This window comes from Ambystoma mexicanum, chromosome 2q (genome assembly GCF_040938575.1).
Source record: "Ambystoma mexicanum isolate Mex_15411 chromosome 2q, UKY_AmexF1_1, whole genome shotgun sequence".
NCBI classification, from domain to species: Eukaryota; Metazoa; Chordata; class Amphibia; order Caudata; family Ambystomatidae; genus Ambystoma; species Ambystoma mexicanum.
Window position 1 is genome coordinate 645,043,440 of NC_090924.1, and position 12,698 is coordinate 645,056,137.

Sequence of the window (12,698 nt, forward strand, 5' to 3'; positions counted from 1 at the left end):
TAAGGAGACAGGCCTGCTCCCAGCTTGAGGGTGAACCTCCTGGGAAGCATCGGATTTATTGGGAAGGTGGACTCCTGTATAGTGAGCCCACAGAGTCTACAGAAGGAGACCATAGGAGGTTGGTGGTTCCCCTTGCTGTAAGACCCTTCCTCCTGCAGCTGGCGCATGAAGTGCCCCTTGCTGGTCACCTTGGTATTAAGAGGACCAAGCAAAGGTTATCCATGCACTTATACTGGCCCAAGATGGGAGTGCAAGTAGAAAGTCACTGCAGGAGTTGTGCCTCCTGCCAATTATCTGGTAAGAGTGGTTCAACAATCCAAGCTCCATTGGTACCACTCACAATTGTGGGAGTACCATTCGAGAGGGTAGGGATCGACATTGTTGGTCCCCTTGAACCTCAAACATCCTCAGGCAATGGGTTTATCCTGGTATTGGTTGACCATGCCACCAGATATCCTGAGGCCATCCCATTGAAAACTGTGACTGCCAAGTCAGTCGCAAAAGCTTTACTCAGCATCTTTACTAGGGGTGGCTTCCCTAAAGAAGTTGTGTCTGACAGAGGCAGCAACTTTATGTCGAAGTATATGCAGGCTATGTGGAAAGAATGTGGGGTCACCTAAAAGTTCTCCTCTGCATACCACCCCAGACCAATGGTCTGGTGGAACTGTTTAACAGAACGTTAAAAAGTATGATTGGGGCTCTGGAAGAACCTCAAAGAAGAAAATGGGATCTTCTTTTACCATGCTTACTGTTTGCCTACTGAGAGGTACCACAGGAGGGTGTTGGGTTCAGCCCCTTCGAACTTCTGTTTGGTCACCCTGTGCGGGGACCCCTAGCCATAGTCAAGGAGGGATGGGAGATGCCCACTCACCCTATCACTACCAATGTAGTAGACTATGTGTTAGGGCTCAGAACAAGGATGGTACTCCTGATGGGTCCGGTTAGTGATAAGTTGAAGGCAGGACAAGCCCTGGTGAAACATTGATATGACCAGAAAGCTTCCCTCATCAACTTTACACCTGGGAGGCAAGTCCTGATCATGAATCCCCTAAGGCCTAGAGCTTTACAGGATAAATGGTTAGGCCCTTACACAGTGGTGGAGCCCCTGGGTGAGGTCAACTATTTAGTGGACCATGGAAGGCCTGGACAGGCTCCAAAAGTGTTCCATGTAAATAGGCAGAAGGCTTTCATCCCAAGAGTTGAAATCGCAGCACTGCTATTGGCTTCAGATGTTGAGGAAGAGTCTGAACCTCTCCCTGACCTGTTTCAAGGCAGTCCATCAGATAGCTCCTTTGAGGGTGTCCGAGTGGCCCCTCACCTGACTTCTGATCAGCAGGCTGAGGTGAAAAGTTTGCTTAGGCAATTTTCCCCCCTGTTTTCACAGTCCCCTGGTTTGACACCTTGGTGGAAACATAACATAGACTCAGGAGACAGTGTACCTACCAAACGTAGGGGATACAGGATGTCAGACAAAGTACGGTCTTACATTAGGACGGAGGTCAACAAAATGTTAGATCTTGGGGTGATTGAACCCTCTAGTAGTCCTTGGTCCAGCCCTGTGGTTTTGGTTCCAAAAGCAGGTACTTCTGAATTGAGGTTCTGTGTGGATTACAGGGCTCTGAATGCTGTCACCAAGACAGATGCCCACCCCCTGCCTCGAACGGATGAGCTGGTGAATACCTTGGGTGCTTCCAAGTACCTCAGCACGTTTGACCTCACTGCAGGCTATTGGCAAATAGCCCTCGCAGAACATGCCAAGGAGAAGACAGCATTCTCAACTCCGAAAGCTCTTTACCAGTTCACGGTAATGCCTTTTGGGTTGAAGAATGCACCTGCCACTTTCCAGATGCCTGTGAATCATGTGTTGAATGGGTTGGATGAATTCTGTCTTGCACATCTGGATGATGTAGCAGTTTTCAGTGCCACCTGGGAAGACCATGTGAAACACCTTGGGATTGTGTTACAGGCTCCTCAGAAAGCCCACTTGACCATAAAGGCCAGTAAATGCCAGATTGGACAAGGCTCAGTGGTTTACCTTGGACATGAAGTAGGTGAAGGGAGGATACAGCCTCTACCCAGTAAAGTACAAGCAGTACAAGACTGACCTACCCCCACTACACAGACGCAAGTGAGAGCCTTCTTAGGACTCACGGGGTATTACAGAAATTTCATGGCAGACTATGGCACCATAGCTGCCCCTCTGACTGCTCTCACCACTCCGAAGAAACCCAAGAAGGTAACTTGGACTGAAGAGTGTGAGAAGGCCTTCAATGGCTTAAAAGACTCCTTGTGCCAGGCCCCTGTCCTCAGGGCCCCTGATTACCAAAGACCTTTTATTGTGCAGACAGATGCCTCTGACACTGGGATAGGAGCTGTACTATCACAAGTAGATGAGAAGGGTAAGGAAAACCCGATTGGCTTCATTAGTCGCCAGTTTAAGGACAGAGAGCTCAGATGGTCCACAGTAGAGAAAGAATGTTTCTCTGTTGTGTGGGCCCTACGGAAGCTAAGGCCCTACCTCTATGGGACCCACTTCACTGTGCAAACTGACCATAAGCCCTTAAAATGGCTGATGAACATGAAGGGAGAGAATCCAAAGTTGCTTAGGTGGTCCATAAGTCTACAAGGCTTTGACTTCACTATTGAGCATAGGCCAGGTGTCCAACATAGCAATGCTGATGGGATGTCCAGAATGTTTAACCGACCTGAACAAGAAACTCATCCAGGGGTGGATTAGTTCCACCTGTCCTTAGTCTGGGACGGACGAGTGTTAGCAAAGATTTCATAATTGTATGTAATTTTCCCTCCATGTCGCAACCCCCAAACATTTTGCTGTTGTTTTACACCCTGAGCTAGACTTTGCCAGAGAAGCGCAGCCTTCCGCTGCACTCCTCTGGGCTTTCACTCAATTCTTATGGGGAAACCGACATGCCCTTAAGACAGTCAGTACTGGGAGACTTCGTTTCCCTTAGTCCATTCCTCATGTTGCAGCTTTTGTGCAACATGAAACAAGAGTGCACCGTAACTTACATTACCGCGCTCTTAGGTCTCTAGTCGAATGAACCAAATCAAATGCACTAGTTTGGAATTAAAGGCCCTAGAATCTCTTTCTGGACTTATTATGAACTGTGCAAGTGTGCCACGACGGGACTGGTGGCAGCTATCGTTTGTCTTGTGTTTTGAACCCTTTTTCGCCATGTTATCCGCGCTTACCGCGTTTGGCACGAATAGGTGGCCTGGCTCCCAAAATGGCCATGCCACGAGGTTCTTTGTCCTGTCCGCTGACCGTCTTGCCCCTTCAGCTTCCCCCAGGTCGAGCCGATCCGGGGCAGTCCTTATTTGGTCATGCACATTCCCGCGAAACAGAAACGCTTTCGCGGGCTTCTGCATGCCTTGTGTGTGCCTCCAGGATGTAGACTGGGATGTCTGTTCCCAATACACATCCTGGGTGCCAGAGAGTCTAGAGTGTCCTGAATGCCTGGGACCACCGTGGTCCGTGATAGGTCCACGTATGGTGTGAGTGTTTGTGAGCAGATCTCCAATTGGGTCCTCTCCGTTTTGGCGCAAAGGGAACTTTGGATTAGAGGAGGCTGGAAACACCACTACCATGTCGATCTCCTGAGTTCACAGCGAACAAGGGATAAGGAGCCAAGTATCCTGCAACAAGAAGCTGAGTCGAGGAACCGCTCGTGACCCGCTGAAGGTTTGGCACCCTGAACTGCTGTCGTCCTGCGAGGCCCCTCTGCATCTGATCGTCCTAGAAGGTCTGCAAAGGCGCTTCGACCCATTGGAATAGTGGGATCAACTATTCCCGGCACCTTCATCAAACCCTGCAAGTAAGCCTCTTCGGAAGTGTCCCTTGGCCAACCAGTGGGTTGACCAGCTTACGCAGGACGCTTTGCTCTGTCACCGCTGCTGTTTTGGGGAAGCCCTCGAAACTTGGTTTACTGCTTGCTCTGCGCCCACGGCACCCTCACACCGAATTTCGTACACTTGGCATTCCCAGATCTGAAGAGAGACGAGTGCACCCGGACCAGAGTAAACGCGGTTGCCGTGTTGCCCTGCTGTGGTAACAACCTGTGCACGTCTGCTGCATTTGGGACACCCTCGACCCTGCATCCTGCTACGCAGAATCTACACGGTGTCAAGACGTCCTGATCATCGCAGTTGAACCTGCCAGCAACGTGAACTGAACTGGAGAAGTCTGGGTCTGCCTGCGTCGGGGACCGGTGAGAAGTCCATACCCCAACCAGTGGCCCCTCTCTCAGGAGCCCGTTTCTTTTCTACCGCTGTTGCAAAATAGAGACTCTATCCTGCACTCAAACCCTGCCTTTGCCCACAAGTGGAGGCCTTGCTTGAGTAGTGGGGACTTGTTCTGCATCGCTTCATTCACCTTCCTGAACTGCCTGATATCCTTGAAGAGGCCCTCTTTTGTCCATTAGCACCAGCGCGTGCAGGTACTTTTGAGCATAAGGCTCCTCTCTTCGTAGGGCTCGGACTTCCTCCTAGTTAGGTGTAATTCAGATGTCAAACTGGGTCTAATGATTACTTGCACTGCCTGTTTTCCTCCCCATCTAGGTGGTCTACATATTATGTGCTCCTAACTCCTTAGACCCCTCGCGGTCTTGTATATATATATATTGTATTGATTGTGATGTGTTGGTTTACTTTAGTATTATTGTGATTCTTTGCTATGGTCGATGTTACAAAGGCCTTGTAATAAATGTGTCTATATTTTTAATATAACACCTGTCTGGAGTAATTTGTAAGTGTCCTTGCTTTGTGTGCTCATTGAAGTCTTTCCGTCACCCTCACCCCTCTTGAGACTTAGTCTTGAGCGCCGCCATTGCCACCCTGATTGGTCTGGCTTGTCCAGAGGTTACCCTGTTCCAAGAAACTAGGGTGCCCTTCTGAACCTCTGCCCCTCCAGGTCAGAGTTCAGAAATCCATCTTAACACTACTCTCTGCCCTCTGCCCTCTGCAACTCATCCAAAACAGGACTGTCCTTGGCCTCAAGCCCAGGGATCATATCTCTCTAGGATTGAAATCTCTGCACTGGCTCCCAGTGGCTGCAAGGATTAAGTTGAAAACCATCTGCATTTTCCACAAGGCCTTCTGGGGCACGGGGCCTCAACATCTTCAACTTTCTCTTCCTAAATATCTTCCTTCTCAAGCTCTTCACTCATCCACCTCCAACTCCCTCAGGGTCAGTTGCTTCTCCAAGCAACAAGTTGGTGGTAGATCTCTTTCTTCAGCTGGGGCCTCCCTCTGGAACAGCCCCCCTGCCTCTTGACCTTCCTCTTTGCTTCTGCTTTCTCTCTTTCTCTGCCCTGCTGAACTCCTGCCATAAACTGCACTGGTCACCTGGCTATCCTCTAATCTCGGGCCCGGGTCCCCACCCCTGCCAGTTACACCCCTGCACTGCCTCCCTGGCATTCCACGCACTTGGGGACTGTTTTCTGTTTCCCTACATCCCCCTACCAGCACTTGACACCTGATGTCTGCACTCCCCCTTGCACTTGCCACCAGCTGGCCGCAGTATTACTTACTGCTTATTTATTCTATTTATTTACTGTTGTTCCCATGTACGCACTATTACTTTTGCTATTTATTCTATTTATTTTATTGTCGTTCCCATGTACTGAACTGCCCCCTCCTTCTTCCCCCCGCACTTTTCCCCTTCGCCCTTCCCCTGCACTTGCGCAATCTCAATATCACCTGGCCTTGTAAGATCGTTGTCTCTGACTTCCCTCTGTTCCCCCTCCCTTGCCTTGGCACACCTTGAAACACTTGTGTATAGACGTGTTATAAATGCCTTATCATATCATATCATATCATATAATATAATATCATATCATATCATGAAAGGGGTAAACATGTATCTCACCGACATTGCTCGAGTGTCTAATAACATGTGGTACAAACACATGACAAAAGTAGGTAAGGAAACCACCGGGGAGAGCTGCTATGTCTTCTCATTAATCCCCTATGCTATGAGTGCCTCCAGAACATTCTTAGCAACTGAAATACCAGCAGCAAGAGCACAATTCTTGATGTATCTCCGAATGGTGATTGCTTGAGGATGGTTCCAGGGGAAGACAGCAACATTGAGATGGATGTCCAGAACAACGTTCCTGTATGAAGATAATTACAGAAAGACATTAGACATGATGAACAATTATTGGCAGTTAGATGAAGCAATACAGTACATTACAGATGGACCCGAGAAGGGAGAGACAAAGGGCCTCATTATGAGTCCGGCAGTAGCCGTGCCGGTAAGAATGGCATGGCTGCCGCCGGATTCATTTTTTTTCAGGCCCCTAGCAATGAGGACTTACTGGTGCATTACAGCCCCAGTGGTCCCAGAAATTCCTCATTGCCGGACGCCAGAAAGTATGAATCCCCATTCCCATTCGAGCCCCAATGGACCCAATGGAAATGGGGAGGACGGATGCACCCGCAACATTCAGTAATGGTGCCGGTGCATCCATCAAGGTCTGGGAGCGGTTGCAGTTCCTCCCATCACGTCGGACCTGGCCGGCTGGAAGGCACCCACTCACAGAATTCGTAGTTTCCCTGTCCAGATACAACAGTACCGGCAAGCTTACCGGTACTGTTGTTTCCAGACTGGCAACCTCATAATGACCCTCAAAGACTATCACCCTGAAGGAATTGCTGTGTCCATGGACATGAGTGAAGGAAACAAGAGAAGAGCCTGGATGCTGGGAGGGACCACAGATAATTGTGTATGGCCAAGTGTACACAGAAGATGGATGGAAGAGTGGAGTGTTGGGGAGCAAGGCGCTCACACTAGCATAATCCCAAGTGAACAGGGTACAGGAAGAAAATGACAAGTGCCTGAAAGAATGGGAAGCAAACGCAAAGTTACTGACCTGGGTCGAGAATGAAGCGGGACCAATGCCAATAATACCACTGAAGACACCAGCACTGTGTTATCAGAATAACAGTGAAGTATAAATTGGCGAGAATGTCGGATGCAGGAGCGTAGAGAAGCATGCAGCAATGAAGACGGGCACAGCAGTACTGAAAGACCACTACTGGGCATGTGGATCAAAGGCATACAAGAAGCTTCCACCCAAATGGGGAGGAGTTTGCTCGTTGGTACACATCAACATGGCATTGTTGGTTGTGCCACAGAAAGATGTAAAGCTTGGTGAGTTCCCAAAAATGGACACCAACAAAAGGAAGAAGAGGTCCCTGAAGGAGGAACAAACAGGCAAAAAAGAGAAGCCAGCTGAATTGAGCAGAGTAAAGAGTGGAGGAAATTACTACTCAGAAGCATCAGAAACAGTACAAGATGAAGTGCTAGCAGAACATAGACTTTTCATTACACAGATGTTCTTTGCATCAATAATACCTTCCGTACAGACATACACAAATGCAAAATGGCTACAGATTACCCGTTGGGAGCTGATGGTGACAATCAACTCCACAGTAAATGGATTCAACGCGATAAAAGAAGAGCTCCGAGCAGTAAGGTTGATGGCGCTCCAGAATAGATATGTTCTGGATCTGCTCACAGCTATGGAAGGAGGAGTTTGCGCAGAAATTGGGAGTTCCTGTTGCACGTTCAAACCTGCCAATGACAAGGACAATGGCACACTGTCACAAGCGGTATTTCAGCGATCCCAGATGCACACCAAAATGGAAGAAGAAGCAAAGGGGTCCGGAAAGGACCACAGCTGGATAGCATACATATGGTCATAGATGCCATCATGGCTGTCAGATGGACTAAAGGTGATAATGGGAGCACTGGTACTGGCGCAGTGTCAATGTGCAGGTTAAAATATGCCTCATCAAATGTAAGAAGACAGCAGAGGAAGCTATAGGGATGCAGGTCCTGATGGATGTGAACATAGGAGGTGTAAGGGATGAGATTGTTTCAGAAAGAGACAAGCTGAGAGCGAGAATAGCGACATGCAAATTGTTCCCGCTGGGAGCAATGAAGTTGAACAGCCCATTTGATGCAAAGAATTACAAAAGAAAATGGGTGTGGTGCAACCCTGAAGGTGTGTGAACTGGTCCTTCGATGATCATACAAATTACTATGGATACCTTGGAGGAATAATGAAGATGTGGCAACCAAGAGCGAAAGGATTGTCATATAAGGATGTGGTCGACAGGTCAACCAGAGGGGAGACTGAAGGGGGATTCAGGATCTTGACACCATCCCCCTCTTCCACCAAGTTCATGACAAGACGAAAGGCCAGAAAATACTGCAACCACCCATTCTATTTTGGGCAAATCCCAAATGCACCAATGATCGACAAATACACAGAGAGGTACCCCCTCAACCAGCCATACAGACCAGGTGCGGCACAAATCTATCCATGCATGGATGAAGAGCTGAAGACTGTGGTCAGAGACACCTATATGGACAGCTTGGACTAAGCACCAAGAAGCCATGCTGCTGACATCACTAGAGACACCACGACATAGCAACATTAGACAGCCCATGTGCAATCCGCACTACATGGCACAAACACACACTCGAATACATGAAGAATACAAGCGTACAGTTCTATAGTTAGAGGACAGATACATATACATACTGTCATTGCTTTTATTATTTTGCCATTAGCCAAACGCAGCAACGCAGAAACAGCAAGAAGCAGGAGATCCTGATCAAGCTTGCAGATACTTAAAGCCAATAGTCGTGTGGACATACAGGAGTATATATGGAACCTGATCAAACCACGTATAGCGAACTCATAGAGAATGTAGTGTAACATGGACAATGTAGAAACCGCATTATAAGGTTTAGGAAAATTACAGCATGACTCAAATTATTGAGCAGGAGACAAGCTGAGCCAATTCAAGCTGGGCAGGGAGCAAGACACGTGAGACAGAACCCACACCCAAAGTTAGTAGATATGGAGACATTCCAATCCCCAGATGACAAAGGGTCCCGCTGCACAGAAGTGTAATAAATCCTCATAAGTCGGAACTGCAGAGCTCAATTTTGCAGTCTCTAGCCACATGATGCAAGTGGGACAGACAATGGACAGTGATCAGTGGTGGGAAGGAAGAGCCGATCCCAGGCAGCCAGACGCAGGTTGCAACAAGTACGTAACAATGGGCAACAAGTGCTGCGACGAGCGGGACATGGCCTCTTAAGGCAAAGGTGGTGTACACTAGTTACAATACAGACACATAATTGTTTGAATGACCTTTAAAAGGTGCACAGTGATCTGAGAACCGTTTGGTGTCCCAGTCCTGGGGACATCAGCTCTAGCCAATCCCTGTTTAGTACCCTAGGGGTTGGTAGCAACAGGCAAGAACCAATGGTCCTCTACTCTGCAACAATGTATTAGTTAGCAATTTGGGGATGGGACAGGCCAGCCACCTGACATGCGAGTGCCAGTAGACTAACGCATATAGGTACCCATATAGGTTATTATGCTCCTGATGGCCAAGCCCACACCACGATAGGTTTTTGGAGAATGGTTCAAGTAATGACGGAGTAGTGATGTGTTTGTTGAACAAAAGTGGCCTACTGTGTGACATGCTGAAATTTTTCTTGAGTTCTTGTTCCATGTTGGTTTTATCTGTAATAAACTGCAGTTTGAGCTTGCTGTTGACTGAGTCCTCTATTTATCCTGAGGAGGGGGTTAGAGTCTGCAGACCCCCAGCATCACTCTGGCATACCTGGGAGTCCGCCCCTAACAATAGAGTGTTAGCATAGTCTAAGCATGAGAGGACGGTAGTCACAATGGCAGTAACTCTGTGTGGGAAGGTCAGGTAGGGCAAGATGTGTCAGAGAATGCACATATGTAGGTCTTAGGTTTTTGTAACTGAGTTGATGTGATGTGATAGTGTCGGGTCTGAGTCCATAGTACATGCAAGGTTTCTTACTTTGTTGGAGGTGGAGGGGGCTGGGTCTAGTGAGGGAGTCAGCCATCTGGTGGGTTGGGGGAAGAGGGCCATCTTCCTGCAGATCATGATCTCAGTTTTCTGGGGTTGAAAAGGAGGTGATAAGCAGCCATCAAGTGTGCGATTTCTTTGAGGCATAATGCGAGATCGGGGAAGGTGGTGGAGGGGGCCCTTTGGGATCTTGAAGACGATTTGGGTGTCATCTGCATAGCTGTAGCAAGACAGGCCATGTGAGCGAATGAGAGCTGGGAGGGGGCTCAGGTAGTAGTTAAAGGGCAGTGTGGAGAGAGAGGAGTCCTGTGGCACGCCATGTGTAACAGGGCAGGGAGTCGAGGAGAAGATGGACATGTGTATTATTTATGATATTTTGGGGAGGAAAGAGGAAATCCACTTCAGAACTGCTTCCCTGATGCCGATAGAGTGCAGTATGTCCATGAGGGTGTGGTGGTCAGTGGTATCAAAGGCCGCTGAGAGGTTGAGAAGAATTAGGGTGGTGCAACCGTCTGAGTCTGAGATCTCATCCCAGATTGAGACTAGGCCCGATTGAGTTCCTCAGAGGGGACTGAAGATGGATTGGGCTGGGTCTTGGAGGTGCTTGGTTTCTGTGAAAAGTCATAGCTGAGTGTAGGCTGTTTGGTTAATTACTTTAGCTATGAATCAGTTGGTTGAGATTGGTATGTAATTGGTCGGTAGAAGAGGGTACAGAGTGGGCTTTTTGAGCAGGGGTTTGATGTACGAGGTCTTGAATTCTGCTGCATAGGTGCCTGAGTTTAGAGATGAGTTAATAATGGATCTTGCGATGTTGCCGGCACAGGTTGTAGATCGGATTTCTTTCAGAAGAGTCGGAGGACAGAGGTCTCTGGGGGATCCTGAGGGGCAGCTGTTAGAAAGTATCTTTAGAAATTCAGGATGGGAGAAAGGAGAGAAGAAATATAAGTATGAGAGGAGGGCAGATCTGAAAGGCCGTCATGGATAATAGGAGGTGGGGTGTAATTATGCTATTTTAGTGACATAAGGACAATAGATCATGAGGATTTTAGTGCATAAAAGAAACGTTTGTTATTGTTTCCTGCGCTGGGACCGGAAATGTTCAATGTAAATACATGGAGCTATCAAAATTAAGTGAGGCTGGAGACATGGATGAACATGAAAGGACTATCAGACAATTGGACACACATTACATTCATTACACAAATGTGGCAATTATAAGATTACATGTTTATTCTCACGCACAGATGGAAGGAGAAATAATTGAGGAATATGTGTCCTCCTTGAAAACGCTATCACTAAAGTGATGGTTTGGCAATGGCATTACCACAGAAGAGTTAATAAGGGACCAAATAATTATACCCACCAATCATTTGGTCATTCAGGAAAGATTGTGGCTGTGCGGCGATCCTTAATTGCAGGAAACAATTGCAATAGTGAAAACAATTCAACATACTCAATTATGTTCAAAGGAGATAAAGGAGAAGAAAAAGGAGGCAATCCAAGGAAATGGTGAAGTGAACAAGAATGAGAGTCGCTCCCAGAGAGTAAATGTAGTGAGGAAGGAGCAAGAAAGGAGGGGCATTGTGAAGGAAAAGGAATCAAAGAAAAGCAAACAATCAAAAAATGAAACAATATTTCCTAAGAAAGGGAACAGGGGAAATTGGTAGTAACCGATGTTATGGGTGTGGAAGAATTGGACACTACGTCAGCTCAAAATATTGCACTGTGCTGAAACAAATGTGTACAGTTTTCAAAAGGCGGGGGCACTTTGCTGTTGTGTCAAAACAAAGACAGGATATCAGCAGTTCATGATGAAGAATAGGAGGTAGAGGAAGAATGAGTAGTGATGGTAAAAGTTCAAGAGACGAAAAACGACAATGATCAGTTAAAATGCCCTAGTTGTGAGACAATGATAGAGAATCGGAAGGTAAAGGTTATGGTTGACAGTTGATCATAACAAATGGGAAGAATTAAGGGTCAAAGGCATGCAAGCAAAGTTGAATAAGCAAGCTATAACAAAATCCAGGAGGATTCTCAGTTATGCAAACAGAAGGATGGGTCAGCTCCACCGTCAACATTAAGAACATAATAGCTGGGATACAAAATACATGTGGCTAAAAAAGGAGTGAAAGAAACTTACCTGTGTACCTCCATAAGTCTACAGGAATCTGCTTTACTAGATTGGTGACAAGCATTTTGGTTGGAAGTGTAGAAGAACAGCTACACGCATCTGCAGGAAATCTTGCACCCTACCTCCTATATGCTGGCAGTCTGAGATCACAACCCTATCGAATGTATCCCTGAAGAGACGACAATCTCAGGGACAATCTCCCTGAAGGAATATGAAAAAGAGCAAAAAGAGAAGCTAGTGGCATCACACGAGACATGTGCTACGTCTCAGTAAGAGTCAAGTAAACTTTTAAATTACGAAAAAGAAAATTACACCTGCACAAAGTGCTGCAGAGAATCAACCATTCAATAATTGTACAGACGCTGAAACGCAAGTAGGCTAAGTAATCATAGAAGCTGGCTCTGCGTAGTGAATAGAATGCAGGTGGAGCCGCCATTGTACAGCAGCTGGATATCGGTATCATACATTTTAGTAAGCCAGGACCCATGAAGAAGAAAGGGACAATTGTGTTGCAGCGAGAATACACTGAAATCATGGAGCTGCATGGCAAGGCTGGCTGGCCTGGTATCAAAACTGAAGCAGCCAATGTTGGTTATCAATTCTTGAAAGGAGTTAACGTGTGAAAGATGAATCATCTCTTGTTAAGGTGCAAAGAAAGAACACAAAGAGTGCCAAGTTGTAT